Source organism: Coregonus lavaretus (genome assembly GCF_964263955.1).
Source record: "Coregonus lavaretus genome assembly, chromosome: 5".
Taxonomy (NCBI): Eukaryota; Metazoa; Chordata; class Actinopteri; order Salmoniformes; family Salmonidae; genus Coregonus; species Coregonus lavaretus.
This window is the reverse complement of record NC_139992.1, coordinates 72,272,184-72,286,776: the sequence shown is the minus strand read 5'-3', so window position 1 is coordinate 72,286,776 and position 14,593 is coordinate 72,272,184.

The window sequence follows — 14,593 nt, the reverse complement described above, 5'->3', positions numbered from 1 at the left end:
AAAGGTGCAGATAACTTTAAAGGGGCAATCTGTAGTTGCTACATAAAATGTTTTTACCTAAAAATGTATAATATGTACCCATTGATTCTTGAATAATATAACTTATAAGTGCTTCATGAGCTTAGTTCAACTGTCATAGCCCAACAGAACCCAAAGTATAGCCTCAAAACATGGTTAAAACTATAATTTTGATATCATGGATGGCTACTCCTTGCATCCATAGTTCTGTCTATGAATTTGAGAGTGGTTACTGAAAGCTTTTTACCAAAACAGTGGAGGGGAAAACACTTTGTTATTATTTCAACTGCTGATTGCCCCTTTAACATTTACATTTTAGTCATTTAGCAGACGCTCTTATCCAGAGCGACTTACAGTTAGTGAGTGCATACATTTTCATACTGGTCCCCCGTGGGAATCGATCCCACAACCCTGGCGTTGCAAGCGCCATGCTCTACCAACTGAGCTACACTGTACTTTTACAATACATATTTACGCTCCAAGGTTTATGAGAGTCATGAACTATAATGGGATATTTTGATAATCAGTTTAAAGGCTAAGAAAACCAAATAATAAATTAAGAATAAATGTAGTTCATGTCTCAAAACCTTCTTTCCAAGATGTGTAGATTCCCTTATGGAAAATCCACATGATTTCACATGGAAAATCACATGATTTTCACAACTTTCCTGTTTTGCACATGTGAATTCATGTGAAACCATGTGGATTTTCACGTGATCACATAACCTTTAACATGTGGATTCAAACTTTCACATGAGATTTCACAGTTGATGTCGTGCAAACAAAAATGATTCATTATGATACAGACTAATGATTAACTGCAATTGAAAAGTAATTGTTTGTCTGCTTTACTACAGATTGCTCAGGACTGCTCTGGGAAACTCACTGAGAACTGGATCGCGGTCTCCAAGGACAAAACTTCACTTCGCCAGCCAAGAGAAGCAGGCCCAAGATCTTCTCTTTGAAGTGCAGGTATAGTTTGAAATGTACCTGTTGGTGGTGCATCAGATGCTCATTCATTTTTTGCCTGAAACAATCAACTTATTCACTAAACATTCTTCTCTCCAGATACACAATGGTGACATCGGTTTAAGACTTCTGCCAGTGGTCCTCCCAACACCAGTCTACAAGATTGGCAGGAAGACATTCAGACCCACCTTCGAAGAGACCAGAAAGTCCTTCATTGACTTGCAGCCTGTAAGTTTAAATAGTGGATAGGCATAGGGAGATTGATGGGGAAATGAGATGATAGCATTTGTAAACCTTAAATGAAAGGAACAGCATTCCAAAATTGGTTACCTGCAATCTCCAAGGCATTGTTATGTAAATGAACCTCAGCCCCAAATGAATGGACGATGTAGGCATCAAACAGGGATTGTGCAAATGGCTATGTAGTATACAAAATAATTTGTGTGTAATGACATTGTCAGTGTGCCTCCATGCTTTGCACAAGTCCTCATATTCTAAAATCGAATGATTTCTATCTAACAGGTTAGGACCAACATGGTTGAGTACCTGAGCTAGGCGGAGGTGACCAGACCCTACCCATTTATGTTGGCTCTTGGGGACTGATCACAGGTGTTACAGTCATTAGTGGACAGGTTTTGGAGCAAGGTACAGTGCATTCGGAAAGTATTCAGACCCCTTGACTTGTTCCACATTTTGTTACGTTACAGCCTTATTCTAAAATGGATTCAATTGTTTTTTTTCCCTCATCAATCTACACACACTACCCCATAATGACAAAGCAAAAACAGGTTTTTAGAAATTAGCAAATGTATATATATTTTAAAAAATGAAATATCACAGTAACATAAGTATTCAGACCCTTACCTCAGTACTTTGTTGAAGCGCCTTTGGCAGCGATTACAGCCTCGAGTCTTCTTGGGTACGACGCTACAACATTGGCACACCTGTATTTGGGGAGTTTCTCCAATTCTTCTCTGCAGATCCTCTCAAGCTCTGTCAGGTTGGATGGGGAGCGTCGCTGCACAGCTATTTTCAGGTCTTTCCAGAGATGTTTGATCGGGTTCAAGTCCAGGCTCTGGCTGGGCCACTCAAGGACATTCAGAGACTTGTCCCAAAGCCACTCCTGCGTTGTCTTGGCTGTGTGCTTAGGGTCATTGTCCTGTTTGAAGGTGAACCATTGCCCCAGTCTGAGGTTCTGAGCACTCTGGAGCAGGTTTTCATCAAGGATCTCTCTGTACTTTTCTCCATTAATCTTTCCGTCGATCCTGACTAGTCTCCCAGTCCCTGCCACTGAAAAACATCCCCACAGCATGATGCTGCCACCACCATGCTTCACCGTAGGGATGGTGACAGGTTTCCTCCAGATGTGACGCCTGGCATTCAGGCCAAAGAGTTCAATCTTGGTTTCATCAGACCAGAGAATCTTGTTTCTCATGGTCTGAGTCTTTTAGGTGCCTTTTGGCAAATTCCAAGCGGGCTGTCATGTTTTTTATTTTTAATAAATTTGCAAAAAAATCTAAAACCCTGTTTTCGTTTTGTCATTATGGGGTATCATGTGTAGATTGATGAGGACCATTTTTTATTTAATCAATTTTAGAATAAGGCTGTAACGTAACAAAATGTGGAAAAAGTCAAGGGGTCTGAATACTTTTCGAATGCACTGTACATTTCGTGGGGCACTGGATGTATTTTTCAAGTCCTATTATGTGTTTGATATCAACTTTCCTACAGACCACTGTGTATCAGCTGCCAGGAACAGAATCCCCTGTAGTAAGACTGTTGCGAGCATGTATTTTTTCCGTTGAACAATAGTGGATAAGTATCTGCTCTTTTATGTAGTGTGAGAAGTTACAGGAGGAAGCACATCCCTCCGGCTGATGTTTTTGTGTTCCTGTGAATTAATAGATCAATGGATGGATGCGCCATGAGTTTCTCTCTGACTCAGATGGGTTGGGTTAAATGTGGAAGACACATTTCGGTTGCATGCATTCAGTTTTGCAACTGACTAGGTATCCCCTTTTCTCTTCATATTACAATGCTAATGTGCTCTTAAGGCACTATTTACAGCTCTGTAAAATTGACTTTTAGTTTGTTTTAATGTATTTGTGCCTGCTTTTTGCCTACTGTACGGTATGTGCTTGTTAGCCTTTAGTTAAACTACTGTTGCACATAAATCTTTAGATATTTGTATGATTAATATACAGTATGTAATTACATTTGTTGTTCAAGCTGGGCGTAAGCGCGTTCCAATATGCTTTCATTCAATCACAACAATTTATTTTAAATACAAATGTAACGTTTTGGGAATTGTGAAAAGTGCTTTAAGAGTGAAATACAGTTATTACTTAAGTAATGTTAGTCATTAGTCCATGTCCTCAGTAGTGACCTTCAGACCTTCAAATATTTTACACTTGTTCTCTGTGTAACAATGTTATGACTTGACCCAAATGTAGAACATTATTGAATGGCAAAACAGCATGATGTTTGCGACAAATTTGCCAAAGGTTTGCCACAACTGTTTGCCAGAAGCTTGTTTCTTTTCGGTAAGGGCGCATTTTCACATGATTTCACATGTGAAGTGTTCCAAATTACACGTGTGAAATCATGTGATTTTCCACATGGGACATCAATTATTAGCCATTGTTGTTAATTTTGTGGTAAATCTTACAGTCATTATATGGTCAATTTCTACAGTAATAGGATGCTGTATTAGTGTTTTGCTATATACTGTTTTTACTGTCAATCACAATGCACTTGGGTACTTTTTGCCCCGTCCTGCAAATTAACTTGGCATGCATCACTTGCAAATGCATTTAATCTTATAGGATACTTTAGATGCACTTATGGCACAAACTTTAAAAAAAAGTATTTTAAAAAACTCCTCTGTTTTGCTTGAGTAATTGAAGATGGAAGGAAGTTCCAAGCGATCACGGCTCTGTATAAAACTGTGCGTTATTCCCGCCCACTAAATAACTCCCAAGCTTCACCTGAAATGGGTTGCACAACACCAGAGAGTTATTCAGCCTATTGGAGCAAGAATTGTATCTGTGTGTTTTGGTTCCTGGTTGCCAGGGCAAGGTTGGGGCTCCATCTTGTCTCCAAGCAGGGATTCCCAAATCCCCATCGTTCCCGTCGTTGTCTGAACAGCCCCAACATTTTTCCCATGAAGGGCTGTCACTGAGGAATCAGGTGGCTGGGCTGGAGTTTCGCTGGAGTTCCCTGGAGAAGAGCTGCTGGGGCAAGGACTCAAGTATGCCACTAAATCTCCATGTGCAAGTCCCTGCAGAGTGCAGGAAAACAATGGGAGCGTTCCGGACATTCGGATACTCTCCAGGAAATTCCACCTTGCACAATCTGTCTTTGTAGAGAAAGCTGGCATGGCCCTCGCCAGGGAGATGTCATGACCAGACCCAATAGCACGAAGCAGACATGCTTATTACGTGTGTATACTCATTCAGAGGAGATGGCTGGCATTCAGTTGATCGGGCTTGAGCGTTTTTTCTGTTGTTTTCACCAGAAGTTTTGTTAAAGACCTGGTAAATTTCCACCAACCTCCACATGAACTCCCATACATAACCATGAAAGACTCCTCATTTCGAGAGTGTCCAACGACTGATAAACATTGGGAAAGAAGAAGATGAAAAAGGGAGAAAGAAATAGAGGAAAATGGAAAACAGGGCTGTCATTTCCAGCAGGTTTATATGAGGCTGTGCCTGCCAGCCCCTTGGAAAGGGGACAGCGTCTTAAGGCCGGGTCTGCAGACAGCGAGGGGGTATACAAAGGTGTTGTGAAAAGAAGATAGTGCATTTCAAAGCCCCTCCCTTCTCCCTGGAGTCTGGGAGATAAAGGTAAGCAAAATCAGATTATTTATGATCCCTGTCGGATCCCTGACGGACCCTGTCAGACGCAGGCAGAGCAGGAGTGCCTGGGAATAATTTGCCTGAGCATTTATTCCAATCCGTTAAAAGGACGGGAATGACAGGAGGATGAAAAGAGGAATGCTCATGTGTTTTATTTCTTCCCTACTATAGTGTGGCCTCAACATCAGAGCATTACACAGACACCATGTTGTTAAATATTCCTTCACATTTGGACATTTGGTCCCGTTCAAGCCACCGACATCAACTGTATCATTTTGTGTGTGGGTGTGTGTGTCCGACTCCAGCATAGGTGGTCCAGCGTGGGGCAGGCGGTCCAGAGTGTAGTTCAGCTCACTTACAGTCCAGAGAGCAACTTGGGGATAGCTCTCTGAGGCAGCGGCGAGCTGTCACATTGCGAAAAGGCCATCCAGAGTGGCTCTCTCTCTTTTATTGGGAAATGATGTTACACAGAGGGCTGGTGCTGCTGGTGTTGCTCTGAGAGCCAGACTGCGGTTAGTTGGTTTCTTTTTGTTCATTGTCTGACACTCTCCGGCCCTCTCTTCTCTTCCGACCATGTGGTCACATCGGGGGGAGGCTGTGGTGTCTTCAGAGACACTTGTCTCCCTCCCAGCCGTCTCTGGGTCTTCCTGTCCATGAGAGCAGGGCTGACGGGGGGAGCGGGGCCGGCCGTCAGGGCCTGTTTTTCCACGTGTGAGGAATTGGCAAATTACACCGCCAGCCAGGAGTTGAAAGGGACCATGACTCCGTGCCAGAGTCGACACTGTTTCCGAGCAGAGAGAAGAGGCCGCAGAGAGAGCAGAGCTGACTAAAGCACTGCCACCAAGTCTTCGACTCATTTATTTATGGCACGTTTATGGCAACACCTCATGTAAGGTCCTCTGTCAAAGCCGACTGAACTCTGGTGTAAGAGCGACAAAATGAGTCATTGAAATGTTATTGAGGTTATATGAGGAGTATGAGGATTTGTTTAAAGCGACCAACCTAATCCAAAAGTTAATTGACATAAATGCAAGAGGCATGAAATGGTTAACATGAATTTCTGTGAATACTTAATCTTTGATCTTTTGCCTTGGTTGTTTACCTTTTCATTAATTATCATGGAGTTAGCTACACTGAGTGTACAAAACATTAGGAACACGTGTTCTTTCCATGACATAGACTGACCAGGTGAATCCAGGTGAAATCTATGATCCCTTATTGATGTCACTTGTTAAATCCACTTTAATCAGTGTAGATGAAGGGGAGGAAACAGGTAAAAAAAATATTTTTAAGCCTTGAGACAATTGAGACATGGATTATGTATGTGTGCCATTCAGAGGGTGAATGGGCAAGACAAAATATTTAAGTGCCTTTGAACGAGGTATGGTAGTAGGTGCCAGGCGCACTGGTTTGTGTCAAGATCTGCAATGCTGCAGAGTTTCTACTACCCAATGGACAACCAGCAAACTTGACACAACTGTGGGAAACATTGGGGTCAACATGGGCCAGCATCCCTGTGGAACGCTTCCGACACCTTGTAGAGTCCAATATTAGGAAGGTGTTCCTAATGTCTGGTATACTCAGTGTATATTTCACATTTCGGAACCTCCTAGCTCCCTCCTAAAAATGCCTCCCGTACATTCTCTTTTCAGCTTCTATTCAGATTATGGAGAGGAAGTGACCAGGATTTTGATGGAGCAAGTTGTCCCTAAAGTTTCTGAAGTGTAATATGGCCCTTCAGTATGGTGGCCCCCATGTTTCCAGAAGAGGTGAGCCAGTGGCGGTCGGTGCTGTTTAAGATGAGGGAGGAATTTTTTATTATTTTTTACAGCATATTGGATGCCTGTCATTCATATTCCATTCACCCAGCTCAATGTAGCATTGATAGGTTTAGGCTACTACATGATACTCTAATTCTCCCTCTACCCATCATGAGGTTCCTACATCCCTAGCCTATGAATGAAAGTTTACAACGTAGGTGCAAAGGTTGAGAGAATTTTGAGTAATAAAGGTGACAGACAGTGACACAATAAATACTGCGTTGCACACTCTTGCCTGCATCTAGCTGATCTAGGGTGTAATCATTAGTCCAACAGTTGCAAACGAGAGTTTCTATTCAAGTATGTTTATCCCCATTTTGTTCCGTTTGCTTCCATTTAAGAAATGTTTTTAAACCAAATCGGCGCAATGAATACACCCCTGATCACACACAAACACAGTTCACTTTCATACCAGACACATACAAACAGCTTGTTGTTGTATATGTAATTCCTTCTCGCATCTATCTATGCGCTCTCCTCCTCTCACCTTTTCCCTTCGCTTGTGGATTTCAGTGCAGAACACATCAGCTGTCTGTGACCAGGCGAAAAAACCATTCCAAGGCAAACCTTCAAATCATGACTGCTAACTGCTACACACAGCCTACATCATTGTCACGTCATAGTCAACGTAGGCATAGCTACTAGAACTAAGGCATTAGTAAACCCAGTACAATCATGCAGAACAGTGTAGTCAGCAGCAATCAGTTTAGCAGTTACACTGGCGGGCCCCAGTGGTAATAGAATAAAAAAGCCAAACGCTTACCTTGACTTGGAAGAGTTCCAGTGTTGGATAGCCATAGCCAGCTAGCTAACATAGCATCCCTCTCTGTTTGAGCCGGGTGTTTGAGTAGGGTAAACTAGCTAGCTGCATTTGACACTAGCTAAGTAAGTGAAAGAGAACAAATAAATTCTACGAAATACAGCTAGCTCTCTCTCCCTCTCTCTCTTGCTTCTCCTTAATTTTAGAAATGAATTTGTTCAAAACTATTCAACTATTGTCTTTCTCTTTCTTTGAGTCAACTACTCACCACAATTTATGCACTGCAGTGCTAGCTAGCTGTAGCTTAGGCTTTCAGTACTAGATTCATTCTCTGATCCTTTGATTCAAATCAAATCAAATTGTATTTGTCACATGCGCCAAATACAACAGGTGTAGACCTTACAGTGAAATCCTTAATTACAAGCCCTTAACCAACAATGCAGTTTTAAGAAAGAATACCTAAAAAAAAAGAAATAAAAGTAACAAATAATTAAAGAGCAGCAGTAAAATAACAATAGCGAGGCTATATATTCCCACGGGGGGCCAGTATGAAAAATTTATGCACTCACTAATTGTAAGTCGCTCTGGATAAGAGTGTGTGCTAAATGACTAAAATGTCAATTGGATCATTATATACAGGGGGTACCGGCACAGAGTCAATGTGCGGTGGCACCGGTTAGTCAAGGTAATTGAGGTAATATGTACATGTTGGTAGAGTTATTAAAGTGACTATGTATTGATAATAAACAGAGAGTAGCAGCAGCGTAAAGGGGGGGGGGGGGGGGGCAATACAAATAGTCTAGGTGGCCATTTGATTAGATGATCAGGAGTCTTATGGCTTGGGGGTAGAAGCTGTCTAGGACCTATACTTGGAGCTCCGCTACTGCTTGTCGTGCAGTAGCAGAAAGAACAGTCTATGACTAGGGTGGCTGGAGTCTTTGACAATTTTTAGGGCCTTCCTCTGACACCACCTGGTATAGAGGTCCTGGATGGCAGGAGGCTTGGCCCAAGTGATGTACTGGGCCGTACGCACTACCCTCTGTAGTGCCTTGCGGTCAGAGGCCGAGCAGTTGCCATACCAGGCAGTGATGCAAACAGTCAGGATGCTCTCGATGGTGCAGCTGTAGAACCTTTTGAGGATCTGAGGACCAATGCCAAATCTTTTCAGTCTCCTTAGGGGGAATAGGTTTTGTCGTGCCCTCTTCACAACTGTCTTGGTGTGCTTGGACCATGTTAGTTTGTTGGTGATGTGGACACCAAGGAAGTTGAAGCTCTCAACCTGCTCCACTACAGCCCCGTCGATGAGAATGGGGGTGTGCTCGGTCCTCTTCTTTTTCCTGTAGTCCACAATCATCTCCTTTGTCTTGATCACGTTGAAGGAGAGGTTGTTGTCCTGGCACCACACAGCCATGTCTCTGACCTCTTCCCTATAGGCTGTCTCGTCATTGTCGGTGATCAGGCCTACCACTGTTGTGTCATTGGCAAACTTAATGATGGTGATGGAGTCGTGCTTGGCCATGCAGTCATGAGTGAATAGGGAGTACATGAGGGGACTGAGCACGCACCCCTGAGGGGTCCCGTGTTGAGGATCAGCGTGGCCGATGTGTTGTTACCTACCCTTACCACCTTGGGGCGGCCCATCAGGAAGTCCAGGATCCAGTTGCAGAGGGAGGTGTTTAGTCCCAGAGTCCTTAGCTTAGTGATGATCTTTGAGGGCACTATGGTGTTGAACGCTGATCTGTAGTCAATGAATAGCATTCTCACGTAGGTGTTCCTTTTGTCCAGGTGTGAAAGGGCAGTGTGGAGCGCAATAGAGACTGCATCATCTGTGGATCTGTTGGGGCGGTATGCAAATTGGAGTGTGTCTAGGGTTTCTGGGATAATGGTGTTGATGTGAGCCATGACCAGCCTTTCAAAGCACTTCATGGCTACAGACGTGAGTGCTATGGGTCGGTAGTCATTTAGGCAGGTTGCCTTAGTGTTCTTGGGCACAGGGACTATGGTGTTCTGCTTGAAACATGTTGGTATTACAGACTCGGTGGACAACATGTCAGTTCATGCTGCAAGAGCTCTGATAGGTTGGAGGACGTCCTCCGGAAATTGTCATAATTACTGTGTAAGTCTATGGAAGGGGGTGAGAACCATGAGCCTCCTAGGTTTTGTATTGAAGTCAATGTGCCCAGAAGTGGACAGAAGCTAGCTGTCCTCCGGCTACACCATGGTGCTACCCTACAGAGTGCTGCTGAGGCTACTGTAGACCTTCATTGAAAAAGCAGTGTGTTTCATTCAATTATTTGGTGATGTGAATATATTGAGTATATTTTTATCTAAAAAGGATAACTTTTTTAATGTTTCACTGTTTTTATTTTTATGAAATTCACTAAGGAGGATGATCCTCCCCTTCCTCCTCTGAGGAGCCTCCACTGAGCTGAGAAGCAGTCTACTGCAGTCTGGATGGTAGCTCCATCTATCAGAGAGAAAACACAAAACACCAATGGTCCATTATTGAACAAATATATCACTGTGTCCCTCACAACCATACTCCTACCATTCTTCTTCAAGTGAAACTCAATGTGGCCCTTAAGTTGGTGGTGAGTGGAATTAATTTTCTGTCCGTGGTCTTTACAAGGCTTTGTGGGAGGCTTCTAGTGGGGCTCAGAGCATACAAGCATACAAATGGAAGCTCTGTCAAACCCCTTGTTTATGGCAGACGTTGGATTTGCACCACCAGAAGTTGTTTTAAAGAGTATTTTATGGCACTTGGGGTTGTTGCAAGACGTCTGAAATAAACCGAGCCACTGTGATGTCATCGTTACTGAAGTAGGTTATGAGCTCTGAAGCCACCTCCTTTATATAATTTATGCCCGTTTCATACAATCAGTCAACTGTTGAGGAGGGAAAATCTCATGAAATATTTCGGGTGTTTGGCCTCACTTAGACTGATTTAAGGCATTTAGGTGCCCATGGCACTGGCATGTGAAACAGGCCCGTCTGTTTTCTGGCTCTCACTCTCTACATGGTCCGGTCTGAGGATATTATGAGTCATGTTTGCTTTCCAGGAAAACTGTTTTCAGTTGGTCACTTACAGTACAGCGCTTGCTAATGACTTGGTTGCAAACTTGCTGATTTTGGACCGTTTACAAAGCATTTACAAATCAGTGTATTTACATTGAATGCATTGTAGCCACCAAAATGTATACAGTATGTGGTTTTATTGGTTGAATTTCTTAAGATGGTGTGTAAAACCAATTTGGTAATTAATTCAAAGTTATAAATAACACATTCACACTTAATAACTACATTTTCAATGTCATTTATTGTATTCATAACAAGGGATCATGAACAAACATTCAGGCTCAATAGCCTTTCTCAGTGTGGAGGCCAGAAATGAAATATGATGTTTTATGTTCAAGAGAGGTATTAAGAGTACATTCAAAACATTAGGTATGCGTAGAGACACAACTCAAATATACCCTTGTGGGCCATATTAATTTAAGCATGCACATGAGTGTAAAACATTAACATATTATTACAACAGCTGTGCAATGGAACATTTCGAAATAATATCAAATATGAACTTAAGAGTTTTTCGGTGCCCCTTGACAATTATTTTAGTCATATTCATTCCCTGGCCTTTCCATTTATCTTAATCTCTTTTATGAGATTTTCTTCTCTGAAAATGTCAAGTGTGCCTTTACTGGATGGATGAGCCAACCTCACAGGAAAAGTATGTCGAACTCAATCTTGTTATTAATTAATCATCATATTTTCACTAATGACCACAGATGGAACCCCTTTTGGGTGATCTGGAACTTCCATTATCAAATTGATGAAGGCTGTACTGACGTATTTGTGTGTGTGTGTGTGTGTGCGTGCGTGCGTGTGTGGGTTGGTGTGTGTGTGTGTGTGTGTGTGTGTTAGTGGGTGTTTCAGTGCATTAGTTTATTCTTCACAGATTTCAGAAGATATCAATTATTCATGATGAAAGCATTTTTCTGCATATATGATTGATGTGCCACTGATCTGAATTAATTAGCATTTCAACACTAGCATTTCAAAAGAATGGTGTTGAAAATAATGCCATTCTCAGTTCCCAGAATGGCAGGTCCTTTTGAGCAGCACTTGGCAGTTGCTTTTGAGCTGCATTTGGCTTCACATAAATGTCTATGCTCAAATCATAAAGTATGTTAGGAATTATGGTTTGGGACCTTTAGTGAAACATAACACAAACTTAGTCTTAGCATTCCTAGAAATTATTCTGTTTTTAACATATTCCACACATTACTTCAGATTAGGAGATATTGAGAAACCAGACATGCATATTTTCCCCAGAACCTGCCAACATTCCCATAAGGTGTATTTATAGAGAATATAATAATACCTTAATTCCACTCAAGGAATGTGGGTCATATTATCTCTATGTCTCTAAAGCCCAATGATTTCAATCAACCGTTTGGGTTTGAAACCTATACGTCGCCCATCTCCACCTCCATTCATAGTCAATTTGTTAAAAACAATAGTCTTTGAGTCATTTCATGATTCCACAATATCCACAAATCGCCTTCTTCCTTACTGAAATGTCATACCCTTCTTCACACTAAGTGCTCAACAATGTTCCGATAAAATCAACAGCATTGAGGCCAAATGTAAAAATACTAATAAAACAAAGTCCTAGAGCACGTCTTTATTTTAACAATGAGTGCTAAAGATAACTTCTGCCCGAACCAAAACACGGTAGCATAAGCCTTTGTCATTGAGTGTGTGGTTTCCTTAATCAGTGGGCTGCTGCTGCTATGGAGGACAGCCAGGTCTGTAACGTGTCTGTGTGTTGTGTGTGTGTGTGTGTGTGTGTGTGTGTGTGTGTGTGTGTGTGTGCGTGTGTGTGTGCTTGTGTGTGTGCCCACACATTGGCCAGGAGTTGACAACCTAACATACATGGGTCGTTCCACCAATTCGGTGCCTTTTGAGAAATGTAACTTGATCAGAAAATCGTTTGATTTCACCTAAGTGTAACATTCTGTCATAAAGACCACATTTATAACTTCATAAAAAAACATGCTTTCCAATCTCAAGAGGTTAAATAAAAAAATTACTATAGTAAGTGCCTATTATGTGCCAAATAAAGGGGTTGACGATTTCATCTTAAATCAGCCATAACTCCTCTTATGACTTGGGGAATGGAAGCTTGTTGTGTGCAACAGGGAGGGGCAATTGAATGCAAGCTTACATTTATTATTATCTATTGGTAACAGTGTTGATGTGTTATGCTTGACCCTCTCAGTTTTCCACCACAAAATACCAGAAATTGGTCAAAAATATGATTTCACTATTAGATGTTCAATGTTTCTTTTGAAAAAATCATTTTAAAGGAATAGTTTCACCATATTAAAATGAGAGGTCACGAGAGGTAACATGGTTGACCTTCAAATGAGGGACAGATGTAAATTAATCACTAATCACATGAAATAAATATTAATCTTCTGAAATGACTTTGTCAAAGCAACAAAATAACTAGGGCTTTACAATAGAGGTCTTCACGGATCCAAAAAGTTGGACTAGTTCAAAAATACAGTGCAATCGGAAAGTATTCAGACCCCTTGACTTTTTCCACATTTTGATATGTTACAGCCTTATTCTAAAATTAATTACATTAAATGTTTTCCTCATCAATCTACACACAATACGCCATAATGACAAAGCGAAAACAGGTTTTTAGATTTTTTTGCAAATGTATTACAAATAAAAAACAGAAATACCTTATTTACATAAGTATTCAGACCCTTTGCTATGAGACTCGAAATTGAGCTCATGTGTATCCTGTTTCCATTGATTATCCTTGAGATGTTTCTAGCCCCCCGTGTAGCTCAGTTGGTAGAGCATGGCGCTTGCAACTCCAGGGTTGTGGGTTCGTTTCCCATGGGGGGCCAGTATGAAAAATGTATGCACTCACTAAACTGTAAGTCGCTCTGGATAAGAGCGTCTGCTAAATGACTAAAATGTAAAAATTGAACTTGATTGGAGTCCACCTGTGGTAAATACAATTGATTGGACAATATTTGGAAGGCACACGTCTGTCTATATAAAATCCCACTGTTGACAGTGCATGTCAGACCAAAAACCAAGCCATGAGGTGAAGGAATTGTCCATAGAGCTCCGAGACAGGATTGTGTCGAGGCACAGATCTGGGGAAGGGTATCAATACATTTCTGCAGCATTGAAGGTTCCCAAGAACACAGTGGCCTCCATCATTCTTAAATGGAAGAAGTTTGGAACCACCAAGACTCTTCCTAGAGCTGGCTGCCTGGCCAAATTGAGCAATCAGGGGAGAAGGGCCTTGGTCAGGGAGGTGAGCAAGAACCCGATGGTCACTCTGACAGAGCTCCAGAGTTCCTCTGTGGAGATGGGAGAACCTTCTAGAAATACAACCATCTCTGCAGCACTCCACCAATCAGGCCTTTATGGTAGAGTGGCCAGACGGAAGCCACTCCTCAGTAAAAGGCACATGACAGCCCGCTTGGAGATTGTCAAAAGGCACCTAAACCACTCTCAGACCATGAGAAACAAGTTTTAACTATTTGGCCTGAATGCGAAGCGTCACGTCTGGAGGAAACCTTGCACCATCCCTACGGTGAAGCATGGTGGTGGCAGCATCATGCTGTGGATATGTTTTTCAGCGGCAGGGACTGGGAGACTAGTTAGGATCGAGGGAAAGATGAATGGAGCAAAGTACAGAGAGATCCTTGATGAAAACCTACTCCAGAGCGCTCAGGGCCTAAGACTGGGGCAAAGGTTCACCTTCCAACAGGACAACGATCCTAAGCACACAGCCAAGACAACGCAGGAGTCGCTTCGGGACAAGTCTCTGAATGTCTTTGAGTGGCCCAGCCAGAGCCCGGACTTGAACCTGCTCGAACATCTCTGGAGAGACCAGAAAATAACATTGCAGCGACGCTCCCCATCCAACCTGACAGAGCTTGAGAGGATCTGCAGAGAAGAATGGGAAAAACTCGCCAAATACAGGTGTGCCAAGCTTGTAGCGTCATACCCAAGAAGACTTGAGGCTGTAATTGCTGCAAAAGGTGCTTCAACAAAGTACTGAGTAAAGGGCCTGAATACTTGTGTAAATGTGATATTTCAGTTTTGTATTATTTTTTCATTTGCCAACA